This window comes from Vitis vinifera, chromosome 12, assembly GCF_030704535.1.
Source record: "Vitis vinifera cultivar Pinot Noir 40024 chromosome 12, ASM3070453v1".
Lineage (NCBI taxonomy): Eukaryota > Viridiplantae > Streptophyta > Magnoliopsida > Vitales > Vitaceae > Vitis > Vitis vinifera.
The window spans coordinates 2,148,368-2,163,487 of record NC_081816.1 but is presented as its reverse complement, the minus strand read 5'-3'; positions in this window follow the sequence as shown (position 1 = coordinate 2,163,487).

The window sequence follows — 15,120 nt, the reverse complement described above, 5'->3', positions numbered from 1 at the left end:
ATGCCTCTGTTGACTGTTTTGAGAAAAGAGTGACATTTAGTATTCTTGGTCAGCCTAAGTTTAGCTTTGAAGGGAAGCATGTGGACAGACCACTGCGTATGATCTCAGCCTTGCGTGCTAGTAGCTTGCTTAAGAAGGGTTGCCAAGGATTTTTGGCTAGTGTGGTGAGTAATGAAAGTGATTTGAAGTTGGAAGACATACCCATAGTAAGAGAGTATCCTGATGTCTTTCCAGAGGATTTGTCTGGCTTGCCACCAGAGAGAGAGGTGGAGTTCACCATTGATCTGGTACCAGGAACAAGTCCTATGTCTAAGGCCCCATACAGGATGGCACCTGTGGAGCTTAAGGAGTTGAAAGTTCAGCTTCAAGAGTTATTAGACAAGGGTTTTATCAGGCCTAGTGTTTCACCTTGGGGAGCTCCTGTTCTATTTGTAAAAAAGAAGGATGGCTCAATGAGACTTTGCATTGACTATAGGGAGTTGAATAAGGTGACAGTGAGGAATAAGTATCCCCTTCCTCGGATTGATGATTTGTTTGATCAGCTACAAGGTGTTTGTGTGTTCTCTAAGATAGATCTTCGATCGGGTTATCACCAGTTGAGGGTTAGAGGGGAAGATGTACCCAAGACTGCTTTTCGAACTAGGTATGGGCACTATGAGTTTCTTGTTATGCCTTTTGGTTTGACTAATGCACCTGCTGCTTTTATGGACTTGATGAATAGGGTATTCAAACCCTATTTAGATCAGTTTGTGGTGGTTTTTATAGATGACATCTTGGTATACTCAAGAAGTAGAGAGGAGCATGAGGGTCATTTGAGTATTGTATTACAGACTCTCAGAGATAAGCAGTTGTATGCTAAACTGAAGAAGTGTGAGTTTTGGTTAGACCGAATTTCTTTCCTTGGGCATGTGGTAAGCAATGATGGCATCTCAGTTGACCCTGTCAAGGTAGATGTTGTAGCTAATTGGAGAAGACCTAGTACTGTGACTGAGATTCGAAGTTTCTTGGGACTTGCTGGTTACTATAGGCGGTTTATAGAAGGGTTCTCTAAGATTGCCCTACCTTTAACTAAGTTGACACAGAAGGGAGTTAAGTTTGAGTGGTCTGATGATTGTGAATGTAGCTTCCAAGAGTTGAAGAATAGATTAGTGTCAGCTCCTATTTTGACTATCCCTTCAGGTTCAGGAGGATTTGTGGTGTATAGTGATGCTTCTCATCAGGGTTTAGGTTGTGTTCTTATGCAGCATGGGAGAGTTGTAGCTTATGCTTCTAGACAGTTGAAGCCTTATGAAAAGAATTACCCTACTCATGATTTGGAGTTAGCTGCTGTGGTTTTTGCACTTAAGATCTGGAGACATTTTCTGTTTGGTGAAACTTGTGAGATATTCACAGATCATAAGAGTTTGAAGTATTTATTTTCCCAAAAGGAATTGAACATGAGACAGAGGAGGTGGATTGAACTACTTAAGGACTATGATTGTATTATTCAGTATCATCCTAGGAAGGTGAATGTTGTAGCTGATGCCTTGAGTAGGAAGTCAGTTGGTTCTCTAGCAGCTATTAGAGGCTGTCAAAGGCAGTTACTTGAAGAGTTGAGGAGTTTACAAGTCCACTTTCGAGTTATGGGCTTAGGAGCACTTGTAGCAAATTTCAGAGTACAACCAGACTTAGTTGGGAGAATTAAGACCCTACAAAAGAATGATTCTCGATTAATGCAAGTTATAGAGGAAGTTAAGAGAGGCAGTAAGCCTGATTTTGTTTTGTCAGATGATGAGATCTTGAGATTTGGGACTAGACTTTGTGTCCCAAATGATGAAGACTTAAGGAGGGAGCTTTTAGAGGAAGCTCATTGTTCCAAGTTTACAATCCACCCAGGAGGGACAAAGATGTACAAGGATTTGAGGCAAAAGTATTGGTGGTCAGGTATGAAGCGTGATATTGCACAATTTGTGGCTCAGTGTTTAGTGTGTCAACAGGTGAAGGCTGAACATCAGCGACCAGCAGGGTCTTTGCAGCCACTTGCTATTCCTGAGTGGAAGTGGGAGCATATTACCATGGATTTTGTGATAGGATTGCCAAGAACCTTAGGGGGTAATAATGCTATTTGGGTGATTGTTGATCGGTTGACAAAGTCTGCTCACTTTTTGCCTATGAAAGTCAACTTTTCTTTAGATCGTTTAGCTTCTCTTTATGTGAAGGAGATTGTGAGAATGCATGGAGTACCAGTTTCTATAGTGTCTGACAGAGATCCTCGTTTCACTTCTAGATTCTGGCATAGTCTACAAAAAGCTTTGGGCACTAAGTTGAGTTTTAGTACTGCTTTCCATCCTCAAACTGATGGCCAATCAGAAAGGGTAATTCAGGTTTTGGAAGACTTATTGAGAGCTTGTATTTTGGACCTGCAAGGTAATTGGGATGATCATTTACCTTTAGTAGAGTTTGCCTATAACAATAGTTTTCAAGCTAGCATTGGGATGGCACCTTTTGAGGCATTGTATGGTAGGAAATGTCGATCTCCTATTTGTTGGAATGATGTTGGAGAAAGGAAACTTTTGGGCCCTGAACTTGTGCAGTTGATTGTTGAAAAAGTTGCTTTGATTAAAGAAAGATTAAAAGCAGCTCAAAGTAGACATAAGAGTTATGCTGATCATCGTAGGCAAGATTTGGAGTTTGAGGTCAGTGATCATGTGTTCTTGAAGGTTTCACCTATGAAGTCTGTGATGAGATTTGGGAGAAAAGGAAAACTTAGTCCTCGTTTTGTGGGTCCGTTTGAAATATTAGAAAGAGTAGGCACTTTGGCATATAAAGTAGCCTTGCCCCCAAGCCTGTCTAAGGTTCATAATGTGTTTCATGTTTCGACTCTAAGGAAGTATATTTATGATCCTTCTCATGTTGTGGAGTTGGAGCCTATTCAAAATTTTGAGGACTTGACCTATGAAGAGGTACCCGTTCAAATTGTGGATGTGATGGATAAGGTACTACGACATGCTGTTGTCAAGTTGGTAAAGGTCCAGTGGAGCAATCATAGTATCCGAAAGGCCACTTGGGAGTTAGAAGAAGAGATGAGAGAAAAGCATCCTCAATTATTCCAAGACTCAGGTATGTCAAGTTTAGAGGACTAAACTTTTGTTAAGGAGGGGAGGATGTAACGCCCAGGCATTTTCTTTTAAGGGTAATTTAGGAAATTGTTATTAATAATTTAATTAATTGATTAATTAATTTAATAAAGTGGAAGAAGGGTAAAAGTGTAATTTTACAAATAAATACCCTAGGTATAAATTAGAAATTTTATTTTTTTCCCTTCTTTTCTGAATAGAGTTCCTGTTCGCAGAATTCCAGAGAACGTAAGGTTGGAGTCAGATTTCAGGGTTGAAGAACAGATCTCTATATGTAAGATTCTAACCCCTAGTTTAATATCTTAGATTCATTGATTAATTTCAAACGCATTAGATATATTTTTTTTTGGAAAACCCCAAATCTAGATTAGGGTTAGATTATTTTTTTAATTCGTTTTAATATCAAATAGTGAAAATTTAATATTTTGATTTTAGTATTGGAATTTGGGAGATCTTAAGTTTTATTAAAAAAAAAAATAATTGCTTGGAATATTTCGATTTTAGGTTAGGGTTAAATAAAAAAAAAGAAAAAAAGAAAAAAGAAAAAATGAGAACGCGTGTGCACAGCACTGGAAGGAAGGAAGGAAGAAAATAAAAAATAAAAAAAAATAAAATGGGGGGCGTACGTGTACTGGAAGCAAATGGAAGCCTTTAATATAATATATATAATGAATATGATGATGGCAATGGAAAAAAAAAAAAAAAAAACTTGCTTTTTGGTTTGGTGGTTTGGTGTACCCGAGACAACTAGGTAATGGTTTAGTGGCTTTTGAATTGGTTAATTTAAAATAATAATATTTAGTTTTAGATTAATGAATAAGATAATAGTAATAATGGTATTTTTTTTAAATAGAATGAGAGATTTAGCGAAATATATATATATATATAGAATTTTATAATGAAATAAAATTGTAATTTAATTAAATTAGTAATGTGTTATTAGAAACAAATTGGAAATTTATTAGTTTTATTTAAATAAGGAATAGATTAGTTAAATTATAAATAAATAGTAATAATTGTTTCTTTTATGTTATATTAGGTGAAGAGTAGATTATATTTTTTTTTTTCAGAATTATTCTTCTCCCAAGCTTTCAAGGACTTCTTTTGAGGTAAGGGAAGTTAATGTAATATTTATAAAATTAAATTATCTTATATGTTATTTTGAATTGTGGAAAAGAAAATGATATTTTGTTACCATGCATGGATCAAATTGTTTTGCACTAAATGTTATGTTGGAATATTTTGTTTTATTTATGACACAAAATATGGAGATATTATGTTGTGTAAATTTGAATACTTGAACAAAAACATCACTCTAGTTTATTTGACCCTTGTCAACGGGATATAATAGTTGACTATTCGGCCCTGTCAACGGGATATAATAGTTGACCTTTACATTTCATGGTGGGAATGTAATTGATTTGGACCCCAGCCTCTAGGGGTTTGGTTAGAGGTTACTAGTACTAGTAGTGTTTGGTTCCGTCCACCAGGAACAATTTGAGGCTAGCCACCCATTTGAAAAGTCCCACATAACTGGGCATTTGATATTTGATAACCAGAGTAATGAAATTTGAATGGATTTGATTGAATCTTATGTGAAAGTGTTTGAATTTGATATGAAAATGGTTGGTTGAATTTTGAATATATTGGTATTTTTGAAACTCTGATATTTGATGAGAAAAAAAAAATTGATATCTCCTATTTGAAATGAAAATATTTGATCCATGAATTGCATTAATATTCCTTATTGGGCTATGAGCTCATTCCCAATTGTTGAAAATTTTCAGGTACTCTTAGTTCGGGTGAGGAGTGATGGCTAGGCTGAAGAATGGTCATCATTAGGATTTGACTTAGGATTTTATGTTGGATTTTGTTTAACTATTAGTTATGTTCATTTGGATTTTTTGGTATTTGGAAGTTATTTAGAAATTGAATTTTGAGGATTTTAGATTTTGTTCCGCTACTTTGAACAGATATTTGGTAATTGGTAACATCCAGTTACAATATGATTGTTTGGGTCAGATTATACTTTAAGCCTTCGGGTTTGAGGTGTGAAATGACCTTCACACCCTTGGAGTGGGTCTTGGGGCGTGACAAGACTTGCCGGGTGTGTTGGTGGACCAGACTACAGTTCCATCGACTTCTCTCAGGATCAAATCCCCCCCTTGGGTCAGTTGAACGGTTGCATTAGCTTGAACAGGAATATTGCGATTAGCTGACCAAACTACCTTTGGGAAGCGTATCGTCTGATTAGACGAATTGGGAAACATGAGCACAGCAAATAGATAATAATTGCAGTCATAATTGCAGTAGAAGCCAAATACAAAACTAGCATCGGTTGAAGTTTTTCTAAGGAGGATTGGCATTACCACAGTCCTATCATCAGAATCGACATAATGATGAGGATAGGGGTTGTTAGGCCACGACGATGATAGGTTGGCTACAGGATAATAGACATCCTGGCCATTGACAAGGTGGAAAGCACGGACAAGAAGAGTGAGACATGGAAGAAAACAACCCCAAACCCATTTGATGCCCATAGCTCATAGAGGCAAAGGAAGAAGATGGAAAGATGAATTCAAGATATGAATTATTAACATAGCTTCCTCAACTAATGTCATTGGCATAGGCTTGACTCCATGTCAAATTAATGTTCCTGAACCTTTGTTTCTATTTGTTTTCTGAAAAATCGTGTTCTGTAGCTGTCAAGTAGTACCAAAATCAGGATGGACAGTCCGAGAAGTCCACCAAAATGAATTAAAAAGAGGAGTGACAAGAGACGTACTGAAAATTGTTGAATACTAAGCAAAGATGAAACTTCCAATGCATGACCCACCTACTGATCTATGTCTGTATTGATAAATTCAAGTCGGTACTCTTTCCAGTCAGGCATGAAGAAGAAGAAAGGAAGAAAGGAAAGCACCGGCACATGGCAGAATTCTGGGGGCAGCTTCTGATTGGGATATCATATCGTGCTCTAAGGTTTTAGCAGAATTCAATAGATACTTGGCTTGGCAAGTGGCAATTGACCAGATTTGAGGGGCAGAACTTTTGGATAGTTATTAAGAAATTAAATAATCTGTTTGGATAAGATCACGTAATTAATCAGAGGACAACTGGGTTGTAAAGATCAAGAAGAGTCTCCTCTATCATATTAAACTCCCATTTAACGGATTGATCAGTAGCGCATGCATGAGGAATTTAGAAGATGGATTGCAATGAACGTGTGATTAGAGATGGTGGATGTTGTAGGGACCCCTCCCCTTGGGAAACACGTGGCACGCGGCTCATGGTGACGCGTGGCACATACTGTCAGCCGGACCATCATCATCCGGATTCCCCTACAGATACGTATGGTGCGACTATCCTATCCGGAACCCCCCAAGGAAAGACAAACAACGTTTCAGCTTCTCCTATCCAAGGAAGAGCAAACGACGCTGGCAGAACGTAGACACCCGGGTTGTCTCCACAAACACATCCGGATATTCAGCATGATCCATCCGGATATAAATCGTCTGGATGGTCAATTAAAGTAAAGCGAGTCTTACACGCAATCACAACAAGTAGCCATGGCCCACATCCTATCACCTGCAGAATGAGAAGACAAGAGGAAGTGACAGCAAGTCACTTCCCACGATCATTCTGCATAATCGCTTCCCACGATCTCTGACAGCCGCATCACCTACCATGGTCTCTGACAGCCATTCGTAGGATGATAGTGCTCCTACTAACACCTATTGTCATCATCACAACAGAAAATATCTCCCCACCATTAATGAGAGGAACAGTACCCCTGAAGCTGTATATATATGACTTCACACGAAGAAGAAAGGGATGATCTCCTGGTAACCTCTTGACACCTAGTAAAAGGCCAACTGCCTCATATATCTTATTCTCTTACCATGGCTAACAACATCATCGGAGGGTGCATCCGGACACCCTGTCCGGATGCCTTTTTGCAGGTACAACCACTGAATCAAGAACCCCTTGTGTGTTGAGAATCGCGTGTCCATCCATCTAGCAGCAACGCGGCCCATCTGATACGCGAGGTGACAACATTGGCGCCGTCTGTGGGAAGGTTTTACTTTTTATTTTGATTCAGTCACTAGCAAAGATGGTCACACCTTCCCAAAGTCGATCATCTGGTAGAGAGGAAGAAGATAATCACGAATGGCGTCAAGCCATCGAAAAAAGACAGTTGGCGAGCGAAAAACAGCTAAGAGCTCTCCTCCAGGAGACGGAGAGGTTAAGGGAAGAAAACGCTGTGTTACGCATTCAAGCCTCAACATCAGGACCTCCTCGTCGTCAGCGCTCAAAAGGTCAAGTGGCAAACTCAAGGCCAGAGCCAGAATCAATATATCCTGGGTCAACAGGAGCTGTCCCAGGAACATACAACGCAAGGCCCCATGAGCCACGCACACCCATGCCTCGAGCTCCCCGTGAGGAAAGCTCAGATTCCACTCATTTCTCAGCAAAAAGACAACGTGATAGAAAATCACAGTTGTCAAGTTCTATGCGCGCAAGACTGGGCCCACAGGAGCCTGGGAGATTAAGGCCACCAGTAGCCACAACTCGGGCGCCACGCCCCGATCCTATGATTGCTCCCATGGTGCAGAACGTACCTCCGCATCGTGACCCCATGGTCACCCCAGCGATGCGGAACGTTCACTCACACCTAGCGGAACGACCGGCTGGGAGAAACATCCCAAACGGGCCACCCATTGGCTCCATCAGCAAGAGGCTGGATGACATGCTCTCCACGCCTTTCTGCTCTCATATCACCCATTACGAGCCCCCAAGGGGATTCCTCGTACCAAAGTTTTCCACATACGATGGGACCAACGATCCCTTCGATCACATCATGCACTATCGACAGCTTATGACGCTCGATATTGGCAACGATGCATTACTATGCAAAGTATTCCCCGCCAGCCTTCAAGGGCAGGCCCTCTCATGGTTTCATCGCCTACCTCCTAACTCTATTGACAATTTCAGGGACCTCTCTGAAGCTTTCGTAGGACAGTACTTATGCTCTGCCCGACACAGGCAGAATATCAGCACCCTCCAGAACATAAAAATGAGAGACAACGAATCCTTGAGGGAATTTGTGAAACGATTTGGCCAAGCCGTACTCCAAATAGAGGCTTGCAGCATGGATGCTGTCCTACAGATCTTCAAGAGAAGCATCTGTCCAGGCACTCCATTCTTCGAATCGCTGGCCAAAAAGCCTCCTACAACGATGGACGATTTATTCAGACGAGCTAACAAATATTCAATGCTCGAAGATGATGTGCGTGCGGCCACTCAGCAAGTTTTGGTTGCCGGACGGCCAGCTAGAAATATTACGGAGGGAAGTAATAAACCTCCGGATCGACCAAAGCCGTCTGACCGAAAGCAGGAAGGGCCAAGTCGCCCGGAAATGCCGCCTCTCACACCTCTATCCATATCGTATGAGAAACTTCTCCCAATGATCCAGGGATTGCCCGACTTCAAATGGCCTAGACCCATTGGAACGGACCCATCCATGAGAGACCGCAGCAAGAAATGCGCCTTCCACAGTGACCATGGTCATACAACAGAGACATGTCGGTCCCTCCAGTATCTAGTTGAAAGGCTCATCAGAGCAGGACATTTAAAACAGTACCTCCGCTCAGATGCTGGAGGAAGGGACGCGTCTCAACATCATAACTCTGGGGCCCCGAGGGCCCCAGTCGCCCCCAAGGCTGTCATAAACTATATCAATGGGGGCCCATCCGACGAAGAATACGATTCCAGGCGGAAAAGGCAGAAATTGCTGCGAGCCGCATCAATACGCGAGCGCATTAATTCCATCCGGCCAGGTCTTACCGGAGAGAGCCCTCGCCCCATAGATGGGACAATCATTTTCCCACCAGTAGATCCCACCCGGACGCTACAGCCACATCGCGACGCCCTCATCCTCTCCCTAGGAATAGGAGATTTCGATGTAAGACGCGTCTTGGTTGACCCAGGCAGTTCAGCCGATCTGGTGCAAGCATCAGTCATTGGCCATATGGGACATAGTCTCACGGGTCTCGAAAACCCCGGACGAATCTTATCCGGATTCAACGGATCTTCAACCACATCCTTAGGAGACATTATACTACCGGTCCAAGCTGGCCCAGTCACTCTCAACGTGCAATTCTCAGTGGTACAAGAGTTATCACCCTTCAATGTCATCTTGGGACGCACATGGCTTCACTACATGAAAGCCATCCCTTCCACATATCATCAAATGGTGAGTTTCCTCACCAACGAAGGACAAACTGACTTGTATGGCAGCCAGTTAGCCGCTCGCCAGTGCTATCAAATAGCACGTGAAGCAGTCGCTAACCAGGAGGATGCATCTCCCCCTGAACCTAGCGTTGCGCACGACCAATAGCAATTATTGGGTCCGGCGGACAAAGATCCCCCGGTAGCAGATCCCTTACAGACAATCCAAATTTCGGAGGAAAGTGATCACCTCACAAACATCAGTTCCCTCATGACACAAGAAGAAACCCAAGGCATGCAAAAAATTCTCAGACAGAACCATGACATCTTCGCATGGGCACATTCTGACATAAAGGGAATTCATCCCTCCATTGCATCTCACAGGCTTAACGTCTTTTCAACCACCAGACCCGTCCGGCAGAGGATCAGGCGCTTCCACCCGGATAGACAAAGAATCATCCGAAACGAGATTGATAAATTGCTCGAAGCCGGGTTCATCAGAGAAGTTTCTTATCCGGATTGGCTGGCAAACGTAGTCGTAGTACCCAAAAAAGAAGGAAAGTGGCGAGTTTGTGTAGATTACACCAATCTCAACAATGCGTGTCCAAAAGACAGTTTTCCCTTGCCACGAATAGATCAGATTGTGGATTCCACTTCCGGGCAAGGAATGCTCTCTTTCTTAGATGCCTTCTCCGGATATCATCAAATCCCCATGTCCCCGGATGACGAAGAAAAAACAGCATTCATAACACCGCACGGCCTCTATTGCTACAAAGTCATGCCATTCGGACTCAAAAACGCTGGCGCCACATATCAAAGATTAATGACTAAAATCTTCAAACCTCTGATAGGCCACTCGGTCGAGGTATACATTGACGATATCGTGGTTAAAAGCAAAACTCGAGAGCAGCATACCCTCCATTTACAACAAGTTTTTCGTCTCTTGCGAAAGTATGGAATGAAGCTAAATCCTTCCAAATGTGCCTTTGGCGTAAGTGCTGGCAAATTTCTGGGATTTATGGTCAGCCAAAGAGGCATAGAAGTCAGCCCGGATCAAGTCAAAGCAGTCATGGAGACACCTCCCCCCAGGAACAAAAAGGAGTTACAACGCCTCACAGGCAAGCTCGTTGCGTTAGGACGTTTTATAGCCCGCTTCACTGATGAGTTGCGACCCTTCTTCTTAGCGATACGAAAAGCTGGAACCCAGGGATGGACGGACAATTGCCAAAACGCGTTGGAAAGAATTAAACATTGTCTTATGCATCCACCCATCTTGAGCAGCCCCATCCCAAAGGAGAAGCTATATATGTATTTAGCTGTCTCCGAATGGGCAATCAGCGCCGCTCTATTCCGCTGCCCTTCACCAAAGGAGCAGAAACCTGTCTACTATGTCAGCAGGGCATTGGCAGATGTAGAAACCAGGTATTCAAAAATGGAGCTAACAGCCTTAGCTCTTCGAAGTGCTGCCCAAAAGCTCCGCCCCTATTTTCAAGCCCACCCAGTGATTGTACTGACCGATCAACCCCTTCGCAGCATTCTACACAAACCAGATTTAACTGGGCGAATGCTACAATGGGCCATCGAATTGAGCGAATTTGGAATCGAATTCCAACCCAGATTATCCAAAAAAGGCCAAGTAATGGCCGACTTTGTGCTCGAATATTCGCGAAGACCCAACCAGCACCACGAATCAAGTGAACAGGAGTGGTGGACACTACGAGTTGACGGAGCCTCGCGCTCATCAGGCTCTGGAGTTGGGCTCGTATTACAGTCCCCAACTGGGGAACATCTGGAGCAAGCCATCCGGCTGGGATTCTCCGCGTCTAACAATGAGGCAGAATACGAGGCCATCCTGTCCGGATTGGACCTCGCCCTTGCGCTATCCGTCTCCAAACTCCGGATCTACAGCGACTCGCAACTAGTGGTAAGGCACGTCCAGAAAGAATATGAGGCTAAGGACTCACGCATGGCGCGTTACTTGGCCAAAGTAAGAAGCACCTTACAGCAATTCACTGAGTGGACAATCGAAAAAATTAAGCGAGCTGACAATAGGCACGCTGATGCTTTGGCCGGCATAGCTGCCTCCCTCCCTATCAAAGAAGCCATTCATTTGCCCATACATGTACAAGTCAATCCCTCTGTCGCAGAAAATTCCATTTGCAACATCGTTGAGACAAACCAAACGGATGGTCAAGAGTGGACGCATGATATTGCAGAATATCTCCGGACAGGAACTTTACCCGAAGATTCTAAACAAGCGCACAAAATCCGGGTGCAGGCTGCCCGTTTCACCCTTATTGGGGGGCACCTGTACAAGCGATCCTTCACAGGGCCTTATCTTCGTTGTCTTGGGCATTCAGAAGCCAGGTATGTGCTAGCTGAATTACATGAAGGAATATGCGGAAATCATGCGGGAGGACGATCCCTAGCACATAGAGCTCATTCACAAGGGTACTATTGGCCAACAATGAAGAAAGACGCAGCAGCATATGTCCAAAAGTGTGATAAATGTCAGAGATACGCTCCCATTCCACATATGCCTTCAGCAGCGTTAAAATCGGTATCAGGCCCATGGCCTTTCGCGCAGTGGGGCATGGATATAGTGGGACCCCTCCCAGCAGCACCCGCCCAGAAGAAATTCCTCCTTATCGCCACTGATTACTTCAGTAAATGGGTAGAAGCTGAAGCATACGCAAGCATCAAAGACAAAGATGTCACCAAATTCGTATGGAAGAACATTGTTTGCCACTTTGGAATTCCCCAAGTCATCATAGCTGACAATGGTCCACAATTTGACAGCATTGCATTCAGGAATTTCTGTTCGGAATTGAATATCCGGAATTCATACTCCACGCCACGTTATCCTCAAAGCAATGGCCAGGCGGAAGCCACAAACAAAACTTTAATCAATGCCTTAAAGAAAAGGCTGGAGCAAGCCAAAGGAAAGTGGGTGGAGGAACTACCCGGCGTCCTATGGGCCTATCGAACCACACCCGGACGACCAACAGGAAATACCCCTTTTGCCCTCACATATGGAATGGATGCGGTCATTCCCACTGAAATAGGTCTCCCTACTATCCGGACTGATGCAGCAAAGCAAAAAGACGCCAACACGGAACTAGGAAGAAATTTGGACTGGGCAGACGAAGTCAGAGAAAGCGCATCCATCCGGATGGCAGATTATCAACAAAGAGCATCAGCGCATTACAATCGAAAAGTCAGGCCCAGAAACTTCAAAAATGGTACGCTAGTGCTTAGAAAAGTTTTTGAAAATACTGCTGAAGTAGGCGCAGGAAAATTCCAAGCCAATTGGGAAGGACCCTACATAGTGTCTAAGGCAAATGAAAATGGAGCCTATCATTTACAAAAGCTAGATGGCACTCCGTTACTCAGACCATGGAATGTGTTCAATTTAAAGCAGTATTATCAGTAGAAAGTGTACACAAGTGCAAATGAAAAAGAAGTAAGTTTTATTGATATGAGTAAATGTAATTACAAAGAGACATCCGGACCACAAAAATATACAGAAGGAAAAATTACAGCAGAAAAATTGCAAAAAGAGATAAACTATCAGGGAGCAGGTTTCTCATGGAGCTTCTTTTCTTCACTTGGAGGAATTGAAGGAGTATCTCGCTTTATACCGTTCTTCTTCATGCAGCAGCGATACCCAAAGATAAATGTATCATCCACTTGTTTCTGGTAATCCGCTGCAAGTTCCTCCCTTTCCACAGCAAACTCCCGTTCAAGTTCCTCTTTTTGCACATCCAGTCGCGGCTGCAAGTCTTCCTTCTGTTTCTTTTCATTCAAAACTTCTGTCCGGAGTCGACTCAATTCATCCCTTAGCCGGGCTGCCTCACCCTCCGCCTCATGAAGGCGGCCCGCAGTTGATTCTTCTCGACCCTTCGCCTCAGCCAACTCCACCCGGAGGGCTTCATTTTCCTCTCGCAGGGTGGATAGACTGGCCTCAGCCTCCTCCGTTCTCAGACGCAGTTGATTTTCAATCTCTTGGTGCCGAGAGGAGAAGATCCTCATATAGTCTGCAGTCTGCAGCAGCTGAGTAAAAAGATCGTGTTGTTGAGACATGCTGCGGAGGCCCCTCACCAGCTGACACACAAACAAGAAAAGCAAAGACATGAATCATACTACAACAAACACATCAGTGCAACAAAAAATCAAAAAGCAAAAACACAAGACAACGATATACCGTTTCTATCATATCAAACATCTGAGCAGACGGCTTGATGGCTTTCCAGTCAGGAGTAATCTGCTTTAACTTAACTTCCAACTCCGCGTAGCTGAAAGGGCTAGCAGGAGCGGCATCGTCAGCAGATTCCTCCTCAGGCGAGGAAGCAGAGGGTAATTCTTGTCCCGGAATCGGAGCCCCCATATCTTCGTCCGGACACATAGGTCTGGATGCATCCTCAGCCGGAATTATTGCCGGGGCGGCTGAGGTCTCAGTAGCCATCTCCACCTCGCCTCCATCCGGATGAGCGTCATGGGCAGAAGCGCAACTAATTTCAATCTCTTGCTGCCGCTCTTGAAGCCGCTCAAAGAGTCCGGACTGAAGATCGCGCGTCAAACGCGGCTTCTTGAGGGGAGGCCCTTTCACCAGGACTATAGCTAGGCGATCCGGGTCGTCGGAAGGCTGACTTTGGCTTTCTGCTCCCGCTTCCTCCAACGGGGCCGTTTCAGCTGCATCAGCATCCGGATTAAGGTTGCCCGGACGGTTGATAGATGCAGCTTCCTCAGCCACGTTAGCCAGACGCGCAGCCGCGACCAAGGAAGGACCTGAGTGATTCAACCCCGACATGCGTCCGGGGCCGCTTGAGATAGAGTGCGGAGCAGCATTTACTGGCTCCTCTATCAATACTTCCCCCTCATAGGTAGTTTGGGGAAGAGGAAACTCCTTGGGATGAGTGGGCTCCTTCATGTCCTTCCCATGCTTCTTCACCAGCTTCCCCCTTTTTCCTGAAGTTTTCTTTGGAGGAGAGTCCGGACCCCGCTTCTGTCCGGGAGCCTTCCGGATAGTGCCTTCAGTTTTTTTCTGATCTCTATCCTCCAGGAGCTTTCGCCGCCTTTCAGCGTCAGCCTCTTTGGCTTCCTGATAGAGGGGGAGCTCCTTCACAGTATAATGCTCCCCAGGCACTATCTCATCCTTTGCCAATTTCCTAGGAAGAATATTGATAACATATTCCTGGGGCTCCCGGACGACCTCCGTCAAATTCCGCGCGGAAAGCAATGTTTTGTAGGCCCTCTCCTTGGGGTCTATTTCAAATAATTTGCAGACGCAGGCAAAGGACGCCTTTTCCACCCAATCCACAAGGTGGCCCCTCAATTCCAAACCTGCATTGTCAGTAACAAAGGGTGAGAATTCTGTCCGGAAAAATCAGAAAAAATCAGCAAAGCAAAATCCGGATAAAAAATCGCAAAACAAGATTACCCGGGATTTGTAAGGTATAATTCGGAGAAAAAAGCCTCGACGGATGCTGCGATAGCCCCGCCCATCCACCCCAGACTGCCACCAGCCCCTTCGCCCCTCCCTTTGTCGAATCTGGCAGTTCTGTCACCATTTGAAGGGAGGGCAGGTGAGCGGACACACTGAAGATATCATTCTTTGCTTTCTTCAGGGAATAGACAAAGAACAATTCCAGTAGCGTAAGGTCGAGGCTGTACAGCATGTTGATAATGCTGCATCCCATCAGCACCCGGACAAGGTTGGGATGAATGAAGATGGGTGGAATCTGAGAGAAGTGGAGGAATTCCTTGAACAAGG